The following is a 19,478-nucleotide window of genomic DNA, read 5'->3' on the forward strand; positions in this document are numbered from 1 at the left end:
GGAGGGTTTTTTATTTTTTTATTTTTAATCCCATTTATATCCCGCCCTTCTCCAAAGACTCAGGGCAGCTTACAATCTAAGCACAATCAATGTGCTTAGCAATAGCCTTCATTCTATGTATATGCCTGCTTATTAGGGCTTTCGCCCCCCCCAAAGCGGCATTATTACAAAGTCAGCTTATTGCCCCCAACAATCTGGGTCCTCATTTTACTGGGTTAAATTTCCCCCTCCCTCTCCACAGGGGGAAAAGTACTTAGCAGCTTAATTAGGTGAAAAGAAGATGATTAAAGTATAAGAGAGAAATCTTACCCCCGTCTCTTCCACGCTGCTTTAATGTTGCCTGATGGTAAGTTTGACTTTGGCTGTCTGCAGCCTAGGAACTGGCCATATTCCTATGGTCAGTCTTTCGTCCGCCAGTACAAAGGGAATGCAGGCACTAACAGGGGGGTTGCTGCTCCCCCGCATTTCTGCAAAAGCCCCTTCTGTCTGGACACCCCTCCAGGGCGACTCTTCAGTCCTTTTAGGACCCCCCAGCAATGCGAATCTGGACGTGGAAGATGGGAGCCGTCTTCCAGACGTCCATTGTCAGCTGTTGGCAAACTGGAAGTTGACTTTTTTTTCTTTGCCAGATAAATTTCAGTATTGTTGTATTTAGTTCATCGAAAAAGACTTTTCCCAGTCTTACAAATATTGTTTGGAATAGAAAAAGTATTTTCAGCAAGATATTCATTTTCACTGTTGCTATTCTCTACAGCATTGAAAGTTGTAAATGTTTCCACTTTTCCAAATCCAATTTTATTTGTTTTAGCAATCTTGCATAATTGTCTTATTTTATTGTTGCATATCTTGATGTTAAATAAACTCCCAAATAACTGTTTGAAGATATTTTTGCTAGTTTTTTTTCTGTTAGGTTTTTAGTTAGCACTTTAGTCTTTTCTCTGTTTATTTTCAACCCTGCCACTTCTCCAAATTTTTCTATTTTCTCCATAGGTTTAGTGCTTGTTTCAAGCAGTTCTTCCAATATTAAAACCAAGTCATCTGCAAATGCTTGTAGTTTAAGGTTTTCATCTTTTATCTCCAAACCTTTAATTTCTATATCTTGTCTGATGTTTCTATTCAATACTTCCAGTGTTAGTATAAATAATATTGCTAAGCACATTGGTTTGTGCTTAAATTGTAAGCTGCCCTGAGTCTTCGGAGAAGGGCGGGATATAAATGGGATTAAAATAAAAAATAAATAAATAATGGAGATAATGGACATCCATGTCTTGTGCCTTTTTTAATGTCAAGGTTTTCTGTAAAATCTCCATTTACAATTATTTTGGCTTTTTGTTTATAATAAATTGTTTTGATTGCATTTATAAAGTTTTCTCCAAAATCCATTTCCTTTAGTTGCTGAAACATAAATTACCATAAATTAACGTTAACCCTTCTTTGACATGTTTACATGTATTTCCCCTCAGTTGAATTGTGTGTGTTTCCTCGTGTTGAAAGGGATAAATTTAAAGGCAAAAATGTGGTCACTAGGCTGTCTGACACTTTTAAAAATGCCAGTGGCAAACTCAAAACATTAACTTAACTTTTAGAATACTTCTGAATGTCCAAAATCTGACCACACCCCCAAATTACTGACATTTTAGTGATCTTGCTCAAGTGCACAAATATTTCACTTCAGGTCTCACAGGACTATATCATTCTCTCAAGAAATCTTGCAAGAATTTGGAGTAGATTCACATGAAACAGCTGCCAAATTCTGTTTGAGAGACTGGCAGTTCACTTTTAATTTAAAAATGCAAAACATCTGCCCAGTCACACATGATAAATCTTTATACCCCTAGTGTGAAATAAATGTGCATCCAGAGGCATATCTTTACCCTCTCTTTTTTAACAAATAAAATTGATTCCACATGCAGGCTCTGGACAACAATTTCCAGCTCACATGATTTCATAGAAAAGCAATGTCCCTCATTTCTAACAATCTGCATTTTATACAATATGTATCCTCCTGCCTATGGAATACATTACTTTTCTTTGGATTTAGGAATAGGCATTGACCATGTCAAAATTTAGGAGGGCATACATTATAATCTTCCAGATATAACTGCCTGCATACATATTACTTTTGTCTATATACATTTCTTAATTACATACAGTATAACTTTCTCCTTAAATGGAACTCTTAACCTTAAACATACTTTATATAGAGCCAATTTCGCCTAGTGCTTAAGGCACTAGGCTCAAAACTAGTCCCACTTTAGCCATGAAAGCCAGCTGGGTGACTTTGGAACAACCATTCTCTTTCAGCCCACATCAGGGTTGGATGACTAAGCCAGTTAATCAATTCTTGTCCCAACCAAATAATCAACCTCTGGTTGATCTGAGAAAATATTGGGCCCTGTACTTGAAGAACTAGGAAGACAAAAATAGTAACATTTACGTCTTTTCTGTTAGGTGCAAACAACCAGACCCACACAGAGATCGAGCTAATTGCTTTATTATGTTCTGCCTATAATACAAAAATCTCCCCAACCTGGCAGCCTACTTCTGGGAACAATTAGATAAAGCTCCAAGGAACTTTGTTGTGTGTGTGTGTGGGGGGAAATCTATTCTAGCTCTTTTGTGGTTGTGCAAGTAGTCCAAGTTAACCCATGCTTGAACCCTCCTTCTGCCTGGCTGGGTGCTTCCCAACATCTCTGAAAAGATAATTTATTATTTCCTTTTTTGCAAAAAATGGTGAAGAACTATAACCTTAATCTCTCCTTTGTGTCACATAGGGACTGTATGTAAAGGAGTTTGTGCTTGTGGCAAAATAAATAAGAAAAGAAGATAAAAAGTAATAAATAAGAAAGGAAACTCTCCTAGAAAGACCTCCATCACATTATATTGGAATATAATTGCATTTATTTTTCTGCATTAACACAGACTTGATTTCTGCTCTTGTCTTCCTTCAAGCTGACAGAATCATGTGCACATACCCATGAAGTTAGGAGCCCATCAACAGAATAGCACTTATCAATCACTTGAAGCCTTAACAGATGTTTTTCTCTGGGAGCTGCCAGCTAGCAGCAGACATTTTTCCATGTCTTTATCCCAGGAGCCAGGCATCAATTTGCTCTGCAATAGCTCGCTGCCCACTTCAAAAGATGTCTTTTGCAATTACAAACATGAGGCGTGTTCCTTTTTTTTTTGAGAGCCGACTTGAAAGTATCAATTCCATGTCATTTCCAAAGAAATGAAAAGCCTGAGAAATAGCAAGAAGCCTATAAGAAAAACCATTATTTTTCACTGTCAAAGACATTGCCCCACAGCAAACAAACAAGTGCAGTTCCCAGAGAACAGTATATTTGCCTCCTTTAGAAATAGGCACTACTTCCAAGATTTACAATATTGTGTGCATGTCTCTTCTATTCTGGATAGAATGCTTCACCTTTTTTTCCCTTGCTAGTAAGAAAAAAAAAACTAGAAAGAGCAGGAGGCAGAACAGGAATTGTTAGGAGAACATAAGTTTTTTTTTAAATAGTCTTGATCTCTATTTCAACTTTTCTGCTACTTGGAAACAAAAGTGTTTTGAAAAGACAAAAAAAAATCCACCATTGTAATTCCATCATTGAACTGCTGTATTTCATATTATTATTATTATTATTATTATTTATTTGATTTATATACCGCCCTTCTCCTTGGTAGGACTCAGGGCGGTTCACAGGGCACATATAAAAAACAAAAAACACTATACAAAAATTAAAAAGAATTAAACCCTTGCCCAATAAAACAGTAATACAGATTAAAAACAATTAAAAAACCCATAATCCCCATCAGGCCAGACCAGCTAATTCGAACAGATGGGTCTTCAGGCCCCGACGGAAAGTTCGAAGGTCTGGTGCCATCCGGAGCTCCACCGGCAACTGATTCCATAAAGCCGGGGCCCCCACAGAGAAGGCCCTCCCCCTGGGGGCCACCAGTCGACATTCCCTGACTGGCGGCACCCTGAGGAGGCCCTCTCTGTGGGAACGCACAGGGCGGAGGGGAGTCGATGCCGGCAGCAGGTGGTCCCTGAGGTAACCCGGACCCATGCCATGTAGGGCCTTAAAGATCGTAACCAACACCTTGAACCTCACCCGAAAGACAACTGGTAACCAATGCAGCTCGCGGAGCAAAGGTGTAACATGGGAGTACCGGGAAACTCCCAAGACAACTCTCGCGGCCGCATTCTGTACCAGTTGGAGCCTCCGGGTGGTCTTCAAGGGAAGCCCCATGTAGAGAGCATTACAGTAGTCAAGGCGAGAGGTCACGAGCGCATGAGTGACTGTACACAGGGCATCCCGGTTTAGATAGGGCCGCAACTGGCGCACCAGGCGAACCTGGGCGAAAGCCCCCCTAGTCACGGCCACTATATGCTCTTCCAAAGTAAGCCGCGAATCTAGAAGGACTCCCAAGTTGCGAGCCCTATCCACGGGGGGTAAGAGCTCACCCCCCATAGAAAGAGATGGAACATTTGGAATGTCCCGGGATGCCGGAATGCACAGCCACTCAGTCTTGTCAGGGTTGAGCTGAAGTCTGTTCCTCCCCATCCAGACCCGAACCGCCTCCAGGCAACGGGACATCACGGCGAGGGCATCACTGGGGTGGTTTGGGGTCGAAAAGAAAAGTTGGGTATCATCGGCATACTGATGATACCCAACTCCAAAACCACGAATGATCTCACCCAGCGGTTTCATATAGATGTTGAACAGGAGAGGCGAGAGAACCGACCCCTGAGGAACTCCACAAACGAGAGACCTAGGGGCCGATCTCTGCCCCCCTGCCAACACCGACTCCGAGCGTCCCAGGAGATAGGAGGAGAACCACTGAAGAACTGTGCCTCCCACTCCCAATCCCCTGAGACGCCGCAGCAAGATACCATGGTCGATGGTATCGAAAGCCGCTGAGAGGTCTAATAGGACTAGGATAGAGGAATGTCCCCTATCCCGCGCCCTCCAGAGATCATTCACCAGAGCGACCAATGCCGTCTCCGTGCTGTACCCGGGCCTGAAACCCGATTGGTAGGGGTCCAGATAATCCGCTTCATCCAGGACCAGAGGGAGCTGATGCGCCACCACACTCTCAACAACCTTCGCAAGAAAGCGAAGGTTGGAGACTGGACGAAAGTTGTTCAAAACGGCTGGGTCCAGGACAGGCTTCTTGAGGAGAGGTCTCACCACCGCCTCCTTCAAGACGGCGGGGAAATAACCCTCACTCAAAGAAGCAGATATAACCGCCTGGAACCAGCCTCGTGTCCTCTCCCTAGCTGCATAAACCAGCCAGGAAGGGCACGGGTCCAACAAACATGTGGAGGAGCTCAGCCTCCCCATAATCCTGTCCACTTCATCAGGGGTCACAGAATCAAACTCTTCCCAGATAACATTGACAAGACCGCCCGTGTCCTGATCGCCTGACTCTGCCCAGCTGGAGTCCAAACCGGTCCGAATCCGAGCGATTTTATCCGACAGATGATGACTAAATTCCTCGGCACGACCTTGCAAGGGATCCTCTCTCACCTCCTGATTGAGAAGTGAGCGAGTCACCCTAAACAAGGCGGCCGGGCGATTATCTGCGGACGCGATGAGGGTGGAGAAGTAATTACACCTCGCCACCCTCATCGCTGCGAGATAAGACCTAATATAGGTTCTTAACCGCAATCGGTCGGGTTCGGATCGGCTAGACCTCCAGCAGCTCTCTAGGCCCCGTTTCCGGCGCTTCATCTCCCGGAGCTCCGCGGAAAACCATGGAGCTCGCTGGGATCTGCGCCGGGTCAGGGGCCGCAAGGGTACAACCCGGTCAAGTGCCTCAGTGGCTGCCCTTCCCCCAGGCTTCCACTAAGGCATCAGCCGAGCAGTGAGCAGTGGAGGCAGGTGGGGACCCCAGCGCCGCTTGGAATCTGTCAGGATCCATTAAGCGTCTGGGGCGGTACCATCTAATTGGCTCCGTACCCCCACGGCGGGGGGTGGCAAAGCGGAAGACCAGCCGCAGGAGATGATGATCGGTCCATGACAGGGGCATAATAAATGGAGAGCCCCCACCTAGATCATCCAACCACCGTCTAGATAAAAAAATCAGGTCAAGGGTGTGGCCTCCCTCATGAGTTGGCTCTGAAATTACTTGCGTCAGGTCCATGGCCGCCATGGAAGCCATGAACTCCCGAGCTAGCTCAGATGAACCTCCCAGAGATGGTAGATTGAAGTCTCCCAAAACTATAAGTTTGGGAAACTCAACCACCAAACCCGAGAGGATATCGAGCAGCATGTTTATATGCCATCCTTTAACAGAAATAATAATAGCAATAACAATAACAACTCACCTGCAATAAAAAAAATAGTGGAATCACAATGTTAAAAATGCCCCAGGTGCTTTTTCAAAAGGGAACAGGACTTTCTTGGTTTTTTTCTTTGAAAATGTTTCACTTCTTATCCAAGAAGCTTCTTCAGTTCTGAAACGTTTTCAAACAAAAAACCCCAAGAAAGTCTCATTGCCTCTTGGAAAAGCACCTTTGGGACAACCAGGACCTGGATGATTGAGAATCTCCATAGACACAATATTAAAAGTGGTTCAGAACATAGAAGTTAAGTTTTTCAGGACTTCCAAATACAAGCTGATAAATGTTTACTCCATCGTAAACCAGACATCATTCTTCTATAGTTACAAAGAAGTAGGTACCAGTACCAGGTGTATAATTGACACTGAAGGAGATGGAGATAAAAGAATCATTCAGAAAAAAATAGGAAAACTCCTTGAAGTCTTTGAAATAGAGATCAAGTGACTGTGGAAAAAGAAAATTGTAGAGATGACAATAGTGATTGGTGCCCTCGATGTCATACTAGAAGATCTGGAAAAGCATTGGGTACAGTAAGAATGGACAAAATCTTAATTACCAAAAATTACAGTACATGGAATAGTGCACTGATTATGATAACATCTTTAACTACTTTAGATCCTTGGGAAAGATACAACGGTCAAATGTAACAAACACAGTAAAAGCTAGCTTGTAGACTATGTGTAAATAACAATAAAAATAAATGGTATGTGGAAAACATTCTCATTTGCCTCCTTCATTCTATAGCCCGTCATGAGCCACTGTACGGATAGTCCTTGACTTACAACCATAGCTGAGCCCAACTTTTCTGTCTCTAAGTGGAATATTTGTTAAGTGAATTTTGCCCCATTTTACGTGCCACAGTTCTTAAGTGAATCATTGCCGTTATTACCGTAAGTTAGTAACATGTTCATTAAGTGAATCTGGCTTCCCCATTGACTTTGCTTGTAAGAAGGTCCCAAAAGGTGATCACATGACCTTGGGACTCTGCAATTGCCATAAATATGGGTCAGTTGTCAAGGGCCTGAATTTTGATCCTGTGACCATGGGCAGGCCGCAGTAGTCATTAATATGAAAAATGGTCATAAGACACTTTTTTGTGTGCCGTTGTAAATTGAACAGTCACTAAATGAACTGTTGTAAGTCGAGGACTACCTGTATTTATTATTTATTTATTTATTTTAATTCCATTTATATGCCGCCCTTCTCCGAAGACTCAGGGCGGCTTACAAGATTAGCTGTATATGCTTTGGATAACTGAGGAATCCTCAGGAATATATTTTGAAGGCGTGTGAAGAGTCAGTGCAGTGTAGTGCTTAAGGTCTTGGACCAGGAGTTGGGACACTCAGGTACTAGACCACCCTCAGCCGGTTGCTCACTCTCAATCCAATCTATTTCTCTGGCTGGTTGTGGGGAGCAAGAAGAAGAATGGCCAAGTTCAGTGGCTCCCACTTTCAGATTCTTTTACGTCTGATGAAGACAAAGACCAGATCTACTATGTGACCTTTCATGTGGCCATTGGGCCCTCAGTAAATTGGGGCAGATCCACGGTTCTCATAGTGGCCATGAAATCCTGAGCTTTTTCCAGGAGAGGTTGCAAGGGAAAGAGCTCCTTGCAGCGGGAACAATGAAAGGCCCGTAGAAAAAGTCCCTCAGTACTAACCAGGGAAATTCTGCCAACAGCCCAGCAAGCAGGTCAAGCAGCCCTGGCAGGGATATATCTGTACAGTTGGGACAACAGTACACAAGCAACAGAACCAACTGGTCCTCCCTCAACTCTGTCACACAAATAAGATCTCATATTCACTGAGTAGCATATCAAGATGCTAATAGAGTCCCGCAAATGTCCATAGCCATGCTTCCTGGCACTTTGCCCAAAGGTGCCATTTACCCTTGGGTGTCTAGTGGCCAAATTATGCAGTCTTCATCTGATGTTAGTAGAACTGTATCCTAGTCTGCTGACTTAAACATCTGCCTGGATAAGAGCAATAAAAAAACTGCATTGGGGATCCGAGCCACAGATCAGTATTGAAAAGGATTTCAGCTCACAGGAATGCAACAGGATTGGCTTCCAGTTGAAATGAGATGAATATTTTTTTTCCTGGTTCTGTTCTAGCATGTCTCATTCTGGAATTGCCATTTCTCTTTCTAAAGCAGATACAAAAATAGGAATTGTATGTATGCAGATGCTAATAAATTAAGCTTATAATCCCTGGGGAAAGGGACTGAGCTGCAACACAAAAGTCATTTATAAGGCATGTGGCATGTGGGGAGTTGTGGGGACAGTGCAAAAGATGTTCTTTTTTAGCATAAATTTTAGCTAATTTTTATTTCAATATCAGGATGTTTATTTGATATGCGTATATATCAAAGCATAGTGCAAGATAGTACCAATAGGGACCTTTTTTCTTGTTTTCTATTAAGTCATCCTCTGTGTTCCATTTGCTTTTATCTTTCCTTCCATCTTCTCCCATTTTTGCCTTTCAGCTCATTTTCTTCCATTTGCTTTTATCTTTCTGTAACCTAATCAGCCAGATGAGATGGTCTGAAGTCATACCACCCCTGACTCAATCTGAAGAACTGCATGCAAGTAGCTGTTCCTTGCCAAAGAATCTACTTTTAGAGGCAGCAGTTTCTTCCTGAACAGTTTGTCAATGGAACCCCACATAGGCTAGATCGTAGAGGGATATCTCACACCCAGAAATATCGTAGATAGGCACAATGCTTCATGTGACTGGTACATTCATGCAAATAAATCCACTATAGTAAGATTGGGAAGGAATTTGGAGATCATCTAGTCCAACTGCAAGAATCATCCATGCCCAGTGCAAGAATTCATTATGATGACAGGTCTGATAGATGGCCATCCATGTTCTGTTTGAACACCTCCAGTGAACACCCACCATGGCCACACCACCTGGTCCCCTGAGGGCAACCACAATGCTGATGCGGTCCTCAATGAAATTGAGTTTGACACCCTTGATCTAGAGCGAGATACACTCTTATTTCATAATGAATAAATAAAATTATTGCTGTTCTCTATTTTTATAATATTTTCCAGCTTGGTTACACAATTCTCTTAAATATAATAACCGATGCAGTGCATCAGATGCTAACATTCAGTAAAAGCATGTTCAAAGGTGATTTGGAAACTTTTTTTTTCTACAGCAAAATATAAAAACAGAAGAGTCATTCCTAATCTAGTCTTATCTAGTATCCTGTGTCCAACCAGATATAAGATCCAAACAAGATGGACATTGACCAAATAACTGGATTCTTAGCAACTAGTACTGAGATATGCATTTTCTCTAAACCTGGGGCATTATAATCCCATTTCAACTCTATAGCTCTTGATAGTCTTCACCATAAATCTATTTAATCCCCTTCTAAAGTTGTCCATGTTTGTGGCCATCATAACATCTTTGGGTTGAAAACTCCATATTTTGTAATTTATGAAGTAGTACCTTTTTTCTGTCCTGAATTTTTCCCTTTTCAGCGTTCTGGATGTTCCCCAGTTCTATCCTTTCATTTATTTTCCTGGTTTCTAAGTTAAAAAGTCCCAAATATACATTATTGTTATAGTGAACTTTATTTTGATGGTGTTGTGATTCAGGGCCAGCCTGTGGGTCCGGCAGCCGGCTCGGATGTCTCGGATGACTCAGATGAGGGGGAGGAGGAGGGTGTTGAAGACGAACTTGCTGATGATGGCTTGGAGGCTTCGCAGAGCCCCCAGCCAGGGCCCTCTTCTCAGCTGCGCGAGCCCGAGAGTGCGGATGATGATGACCCACAGCTGGCCCTGTTCAAGGACGCCCGACGCAGGAGGCAGTCAAGCAGGAACAAGCAGAGAAAGGCTGTGGGACTCCTCAGAAGGAGGCACAGGGAGGCCATGCCCTGAACTCTAAATAAAAGGAGTGTTTGGGGAAGGGCTGGTTGCTGAAAGCAACCGTTCCGTTTGAGGATTCAAGTTCCAGTGTTTTGTTTCTTGTTCTGTTGTTTGTGTAATAAATCTTGGCAGACGCTTTCCAGCCTCAGACGCTCTCCAGTCTCTACTGTTTATACAGGGGTTGCCTTTCTGCAAGGCCGGTAGCAGGCTGGTTCAGAACAGATGGCTATGTTTGGTGTTCTTTTCTATCCCTTAAACTACAGCATATCTTTCTTATTTTAAAACAAGAATATCAAAATTACATAAGTCATTCTAAATCTAATCTCGCAATATGTTTGAACAGACATTAAAACGATAATTATATTTTTAATTCCTTCAAATACAATGTTTCAATTTTGTAGTTCGCCTTTGCCCTCCAAAATACTGTTTCCTACATATGGCATCTTCAGAAAGAAATAGTAATTATGGTGATGGTGATAGGAATTCTATGGGGCAACTGGCATGTGACCTTAATTAAACTAGATAGAAAGTATGACTGGCTTTGCTTAAGTGCTACAGAATGCTTTAATTTAAGGTGAACTAACAATCTGTTAAAAACTTCCTATTCTTGTTGATTACAAAACTGACTAATCTGAACATTAAATATCCCACCCAAATGGCTGCAACTTTCTAATGTTCCAAGCAAAAGCATTTTCTCAGACTTTTGTTAAGATCTTGATTTCGTGAGGTTTGACACTGACCTGTCTTTAAGAACCTTTTATCTCTAGTGCTCAAGAATCAGTTAAAAACAAGGCCTTGTTGATGATAGTATGAAAACAAAAGTAACCCTGATTGCCTTTTCTTGTGTTCCTAATTCCATATGACTAGAAATGACAGTAATTAAAGTGACAATTCTTTTTAAGATGTAGGAAGATACAGCCTACTGGTGATTACACAATTTGAAGGAACTCAGTACAGTATGTTGATGATGGATGACCTACATTCTCTCTCTCTCTCTCTCTCTCTCTCTCTCTCTCTCTCTCTCTCTCTCTCTCTCTCAAGTTAGTCTAAGAAACAAATAAAATACCCATCTGTTCCAAATGTCCTTTTTATTTTCTTGATGAAAATCTCAGTAATTTTTTGCCCTGATTCACAATGACAACTCAGAACAAGTGACCCATTTTTAGGTCAACTCAGACAAGTAAACTTATGCCAGTGAGCAGATTGCCCAATAAAACCTATGCAAAAATGAGAGAACAATTTTGCTATATAAAATAAAGCATGGCTGAACTATCTGATAGCAGGAATGGATAACGGGGGGTGGGGGTGGGGAATGAAAAAATAAATAAATAATACATACCTCCTGGAAAAGAGAACTGAAAATGATTGATTGGCTTTGTCAAATAAAGAAATAAGGGAAAGTTCCAAAAGAATAACAGAATAATAGAGTTGGAAAGGATCTTGCATCTTCTATTCCAACCCCTGCTCAAGAAGAAGATCCTATATACCATTCAGATAAATGGCTGTCCAGTCGCTTAAAAACCTCCAGTGATGGAGCATCCAAGCCGTTCCACTGGTTAATTGGTCTTGATTAGTTTTCCTCTGTTACTTCTTGTCCTTCCTTCAAGTGCTTTGGAGAATATGTTGACCCCCTCTTCTTTGTGGCAGCCTCTGAAAGAGCAACAGCACTTAGGCTTATATGCCCTTTAATAGTGCTTTAGAACACTCTCTAAGTGGTTTACAGAGTTATCATATTGCTCCCAAGAGTCTGGGTCCTCATTTTTCTGACCTCGGAAGGATGGAAGGCTGAGTCAATCTTGAACTGGTTAGGATCAAATTCCTGGCAATGGGAATGCAGTTAGTCTGCAATACTGTATTCTGATCACTGCATCACCATGGCTCTTATTCCAGATATTGGAACACTGCTATCACATCAGCCTTAGTCTTTCTTTTCATTAAACTAGACTTATCCAATTCCTGCAATCATTCTTCGTATTATCCGGCCATAGAACTATGGAGTGCTAAGTGGGACCAAAGAGTTAAACATATATAAAAAGGGAAAAAAGAAGAAGGAGAGGGCAAAAAATCCTCTCTCTCTCCTTTTTTCTACTTCTCCTTTCTGGATTATAAGAAAAGAAATGACTACTATTAGGAAAGCAGAGAAACTCACAAAAGGGAGGAGAGGATCTTTGACAGACCAAATAACCAAAAAAGGGATTTAGCTAACAATATATAATATGTATACAAAAACACATGTCCATTTACATCTCTAACCAATAAAACTCTATAAAGTCACCATAATGTGGCTTATTCATTTATCCATTAATAAACAACCTGGAGGATCAGTCATCCTTGCCTTACTCCTTGTTCACTGTTGAGCATTTTGTTTATTCTCACACATGTTTTGTTTCATCATATAGATCAGCAATGGCAAGAAAGTGAGATTAGATTATTTTGTATAGACCAACTCATGAGAGCAGAGACATCCATCCTTGCTGCAGTTTGCCAATTGTTATGCTGGTTGGGAATGGTTGGCCTGATAGTCCAATACACCTGGAAGGCCTGGGGAAGGCAGATCTGTTGCGAAAAAGACATTCCAAGCTTCATGGCTAATTTTGTTTACATTTTCCAAGGCTTCAGAAAGGCCAAGGCTTAAACCAAATTCAGTCATGTCTACATGTTGTATAATGGAGGGTTATATCCAGATGGTACTCAGATATTGCTGAATTGCAGTAAAAAGACATCAAATACATCTAGAGAGGAATGTTATGGGGAAAGCTGACAGGCAAATGGTTGATGGGAGGAAGCAGATCAGAAGCACAAAGCCACGATTCAGGCAAATGTCTTTTATTCTGCACACTGAGTCATTTCTAAGACTTGCCTATTTTAGATGTGAGTGGAGATGGTATAGAGATCAAGACACTGGAGCATGATACAAGCTTTCAATACAAACCAAATTGAAACCTCATGATCACCATGTGCTTCTCGAATTTCAACATCCATTATAGAATAGAAATCAGATTTTCAGTGGATAATGAACAGTACTGGGAAATCTCTTTAGAGGAATTCCCATTTCCTGTAATATTCTGCATGCCTATATACAGTAGGTATCTTCAATAATTCTCCAGCTCTATATTAATGCTATCCTGTGCTATTAGCCGCTAGAAGCCCCTCTTTTTCTGTCTGTACCCAAAGCCCTAAGGACTAGACATGGATTGAAGCAGTCTATTTCTGGCCTATCCCATTTCTACATCAACCTGAGTCCATTTCCCCATAAAATATATACTATACATCTTTCTTTTTGTGAGCATATCCTCCTCAAATGTGTCTTTTGACCACTAAGATTTACATCATGACATTGAGATTTGATTATTCAGTTTGATTATTCAGGATTATTGTGCTTCAGAGCATAATTATCTTCAGATGACTCTGATCTACATCATTAGTATGAAAACTGTAAATTAGATGAAAATGTAGAAATTGTGAAATCAAACATTCCAAGGTTTTTAGAAAACTGTAACTGTTCCACAATATCTTAAATCAATGATGACGTGCTTCTGAGTATGACTGTTTCAATAGACTTGTGGGATCTGTTGTGTTCCCATTGTCATTGGGGATATGATGGTATCTGAATTACTGAATTACTTTCATAATTCAGCTATCGATAAAGCAAAATATTTGTAAGAAGAAAGTTTTAGAGAAGAAGGATTAACCTGTTGATTGAGAAATTACAAATGAGGCAGAAGCTTGTTCCATTTCAAATTGCTATGTGGAATTGATGGGGATACCATATATTCGTGTTGGAAGCATCTACAAAACTAACTGAAAGGTGCTTCTGGATTGAAAGGATTTACCAGTGACAACACTATTGCCTAGGGGATGCCCTATTGCAAAAAGTAATGCAATCTTCAGGAAGGCTCCTTTTATCTACCCCAAGATACCTTGTTGCTTCTCCCATTAAGCTCAAGTATTCCTATAAAAGGGACGTGGTGGCTCAGTGGATTAGGACGCTGAGCTTGTTGATCAGAAGGTCGGCAGTTTGGCGGGTTGAATCCCGAGTGCCATGTAGCAGAGTGAGCGCCTGTTACTCATCCCTGCTTCTGCCAACCTAGCAGTTTGAAAGCACGTAAAAAATGCAAGTAGAAAAATAGGGACCACTATGGTGGAAAGGTAACAGCATTCCGTGCGCCTTTGGCGTCTAGTCATGCCGGCCACATGACCACGGAGACGTCCTCGGACAAGTGCTGGCTCTTCAGCTTTGAAACGGAGATGAGCACCGGCCTCTAGAGTTGGAAACGACTAGCACGCATGTGCGGGGGAACCTTTACCTTTACCTTATTCCTATTAAGAGAATATAACACATAACATTTTATTTCTATCTTGAATTTTCTAAGAAGTTACATCCTTGTTACTATTAAATGAAACCAGGAGAAGAAAGGAGAATTGGAAAGAATTCAAGCATCAGACTCCTCTAACAATCTTGAGATAATACATAACTACTGTATATTACTGCACTCATTTCTCATGCTAGTAAAGTTATGCTTAAAATTTTACAAGCTAGACTCTAGCAGTATGTGGATCGAGAACTACTAGAAGTACAGGCAGGATTTCGAAGAGGCAGAGGAACTAGAGATCAAATTGCTAACATATGCTGGATCATGGAGAAAGCTAGAGAGTTCCAGAAAAACATCTACTTCTGCTTCATTGACTATGCTAAAGCCTTTGATTGTGTGGATCATAACAAACTCTGGCAAGTCCTTAAAGAGATGGGCATACCAGACCATCTTATTTGTCTCTTGAGAAATCTATATGCGGGCCAAGAAGCAACAGTGAGAACTGGACACGGAACCACTGATTGGTTCAAAATTGGGAAAGGAGTCCGGCAAGGCTGTATACTGTCGCCTTGCCTATTTAACTTATATGCAGAGCACATCATGAGAAAGGCAGGGCTAGATGAATCAAAAGTTGGAATTAAGATTGCTGGAAGAAACATCAACAACCTAAGATATGCAGATGATACCACTCTAATGGCAGAAAGTGAAGAAGAAGTAAAGAGCCTCTTGTTGCGGGTGAAGAAGGAGAGTGCAAAACTTGGGTTGAAACTAAACATTAAGAAAACCAAGATCATGGCATCTGGCCCTCTCAATTCCTGGCAAATAGATGGGGAAGAAATGGAGGTAGTGACAGATTTTATTTTCCTGGGCTCCAAGATCACTGCAGATGGGGACTGTAGCCAAGAAATTAAAAGACGCTTGCTCCTGGGGAGGAAAGCCATGGCAAATCTAGACAGCACACTAAAAAGCAGAGACATCACCCTGTCAACAAAAGTGCGTATAGTCAAGGCTATGGTCTTCCCAGTTGCAATGTATGGCAGTGAAAGCTGGACCATAAGAAAGGCTGAGCACCAAAGAATTGAAGCCTTTGAACTATGGTGCTGGAGAAGACTCCTGCGAGTTCCTTGGACTGCAAGGCGATCAAACCGGTCAGTCCTAGAGGAGCTCAACCCTGACTAGAAGGCCAGATCCTGAAGCTAAAACTCAAATACTTTGGCCACCTAATGAGAAGGAAGGACTCACTAGAGAAGAGCCTAATGCTGAGAAAGATTGAGGGCAATAGAAGAAGGGGACGACAGAGAATGAGGTGGCTGGATGGAGTCACTGAAGCAGTAGGCGTGAGCCTAAATGGACTCCAGAAGATGGTAGAGGACAGGAAGGCCTGGAGGAATGTTGTCCATTGGGTTGCGATGGGTCGGACATGACTTCGCAGCTAACAACAACAACTGTATATTAAAACAATATAAAAACAATTCATGAATGGCAAATTGTTTAGCAATCAAGGTTTTCTACAATTTCTCTTACAGTTCAGAGGACAAGGAAATAAAACAAAATAATAAAACAAAATAAAAAATATATATTCCATTCTTAAATCATTAAGTTTTTTTATGAGATTGTTGGATTGAGTATTTAGAATTATGGTCACTGTTTGATGTTAGTATGAAGGGTGAGAAATCTTGTTCTTTAAAAGTATAAACAAATATAACAGAGTATTTATAAGAAATTAATCATTCAAGATGCTGAATTCAGCCAACTACAAACATATTCATGCTGCCATTTCATGAATTTGTTATGGAAATGCCTTGCAAAATAAGCTCCGCTACTCTGACTTTAATTCCACAATTCTCTATTACTGAACTATATCTTCCCCCTCCCTGTGGTACCACAACCACTGGCAGAGGACAGTAAAGTTCTGTATCTATTAGATTTCCTGCTTTTTTCCCCTCCCTAAAGAGCAGAACCAAGAACCAATTTAGTCATCAAGCTCTGAGTCAGCTAGTAAATAATTCAGCTCCCCATATTCAGACACCGGAATCAATTGAAAAAATAGAGCAACTTGAAAGTGTGAAATGGCGGTGGGGGTGGGTGAGGAATAGGGAGGTAGCAAGACTGCAAAGGAGATTTGTTTTCCTTTTTAAAAAGTGTGGTTTTGCATTGGAAGTTGTGACACTCCATGGTAATTATCAACTGGTTTTTGACAGAGGAAGCAGGAAGACTTTCATGCCCAGAGTCATTTGCTGAGATGGATGGCTATATAAATTGACTAAATAAATAAAGATACAGCTGCAGTGTTTGAAGTACTCTCTGGAGAGCATCCTTAAGCACTGCAATTTCTTTTGGACAAGAAGGAGGATATTGGGGGGGGGGGAGAGCAAAAATCCAGCTGCACTTAGTTAATGAGATATTGAAGCTAAGATGAGTTCAGTTTGAGGAGTATTTCCATAAACGTAAGAGTGAAGTACGAACTGATTCCTCTTTGGCTGAGTGAAATAAAAACTAGGCACAAGGTAACTAACATTCATCTTTACCTCCAACTCTTCCTTGTGGCTTCAAGCAATGTCAGTATTTAGATCTGCCTCCTTTAATTGGATGTATTCCAGTTTCACTGAATTACAAAAACCACGCTAGCTAGAATTTTTAGAAATTATAGTCCAAGACACCTGGAGAGCACAGTATTGCAGAAAGCTGATTTAAACAGTTTTGTATTTCTACTGAATATTTCTTCCTTTTTTAAAAAAAAGGTGAATGCAGATAATTCAATTTCAGTATTTTAAAATAATGTTCATATTAATTTGTAATATATTTCTCCAATGAACTAATAGTTTTGTTTGCAGTTTGCCTAATACAGGGGTCCCCAAACCCTGGGCTGCGGCCCATTACTGGGCTGCACGAGTGGTAGTCCGGAACGCTCATGCACATATGCACGCAACTCAACTTGCACGAGCGGTGGGCTGGCAGGCCCTTGCACACATGTGCGCTGGCCCACCACTCACACAAGTCAAACTGTGCATGTGTATGCCAGCCCACCACTTGTGCAAGGGCTGTGTGTGAGTGCATATGTGTCCCAGCCTGCTGCTCACTAGACTCAGTTCCCCTCCCCCTCCCCTAGCCACACCTCCAAGCTGCACAGACCACTGGCCTAATATACTGTACATATATTCTGCAATTACACCTTACTTCAGAAAATATATATGTTCGGACATTACCATTCTGGGCTTAGTTTTCTCTGATATATACTGTGCTCTCTTTTTCAGTATATTTTTCTTGCTCTGGTTGAAAACAAATAAATTACTCTTTCATTTTCTGTTGTAGATGTTCTTTAAAGACCAGATCACATGAGCAGTTAATTGACTAATGTAGGACGGATGGCAAATGTACAGGTGCATTCCAGCTGAGCTATTCAAAATCTTAAAAGACAGTGCAGTAAAAGTGCTACACTCAATTTGCCAGCAAATTTGGAAAACTCAACAGTGGCCACAGGATTGGAAAAGATCAGTTTACATTCCAATTCCAAAGAAAGGCAGTGCCAAAGAATGTTCAAACTATCGCACCATTGCACTCATTTCTCATGCTAGTAAAGTCATGCTTAAAATCCTACAAGCTAGACTTCAGCAGTATGTGGATCGAGAACTACCAGAAGTACAGGCAGGATTTCGAAGAGGCAGAGGAACTAGAGATCAAATTGCTAACATACGCTGGATCATGGAGAAAGCTAGGGAGTTCCAGAAAAACATCTACTTCTGCTTCATTGACTATGCTAAAGCCTTTGATTGTGTGGATCATAACAAACTGTGGCAAGTTCTTAAAGAGATGGGAGTACCAGACCATCTTATTTGTCTCTTGAGAAACCTATATGCGGGTCAAGAAGCAACAGTGAGAACTGGACACGGAACCACTGATTGGTTCAAAATTGGGAAAGGAGTCCGGCAAGGCTGTATACTGTCGCCCTGCCGATTTAACTTATATGCAGAGCACATCATGAGAAAGGCAGGGCTAGATGAATCAAAAGTTGGAATTAAGATTGCTGGAAGAAATATCAACAACCTAAGATACGCAGATGATACCACTCTAATGGCAGAAAGTGAAGAAGAAGTAAAGAGCCTCTTGTTGCGGGTGAAGAAGGAGAGTGCAAAATTTGGGTTGAAACTTAACATTAAGAAAACCAAGATCATGGCATCTGGCCCTCTCAATTCCTGGCAAATAGATGGGGAAGAAATGGAGGTAGTGACAGATTTTGTTTTCCTGGGCTCCAAGATCACTGCAGATGGGGACTGTAGCCAAGAAATTAAAAGACGCTTGCTCCTGGGAAGGAAAGCCATGGCAAATCTAGACAGCACACTAAAAAGCAGAGACATCACCCTGTCAACAAAAGTGTGTATAGTCAAGGCTATGGTCTTCCCAGTTGCAATGTATGGCAGTGAAAGTTGGACCATAAGAAAGGCTGAGCGCCAAAGAATTGAGGCCTTTGAACTATGGTGCTGGAGAAGACTCCTGCGAGTCCCTGAAGCAGTAGGCGTGAGCCTAAATGGACTCCAGAAGATGGTAGAAGACAGGAAGGCCTGGAGGAATGTTGTCCATAGGGTCGCGATGAGTCGGACACGACTTCGCAGCTAACAACAAAAAACCTACCTCCTCCTTGTGGAGATAAAATGAAGAAAGATCCCATGTACACTCTGCTTAAGTAACTGGCAGAGAAGGAATATGAAGAGGAGGAGCTGGAAATGGAAAAGAAAGACATAGCAATAATTTACTGTCAAACAATATACAATGTGTGTGTTTCTGTGTGTAGTGCTGTTTATACAATATCTGTAATATACACAATTCATCACTTGTGATATTAAAAGAAATAAAAGAAAAGGATTCATATACAATATACCTATCAACAAATTTGTGATAGGTTTCTTTATATTTTGCTTAATTATATTCATTTAATCAT

General features: G+C 41.4%; 1 long non-coding RNA gene across 1 annotated transcript in view; it reads right to left on the reverse strand.

Annotated features, from left to right (window-relative positions):
* Window positions 1-19,194: 19,194 nt before the first annotated feature.
* Window positions 19,195-19,478, reverse strand: part of LOC310632037 — a 173,419-nt gene continuing 173,135 nt past the window's right edge. Inside the window, exon 4 of the long non-coding RNA XR_014490762.1 lies at window positions 19,195-19,257. This is a non-coding gene — a long non-coding RNA (uncharacterized lncRNA). The remainder of the gene's footprint in view (window positions 19,258-19,478) is intronic.

The sequence above is a fragment of the Vipera ursinii genome (genome assembly GCF_947247035.1).
Source record: "Vipera ursinii genome assembly, chromosome: 1".
Lineage (NCBI taxonomy): Eukaryota > Metazoa > Chordata > Lepidosauria > Squamata > Viperidae > Vipera > Vipera ursinii.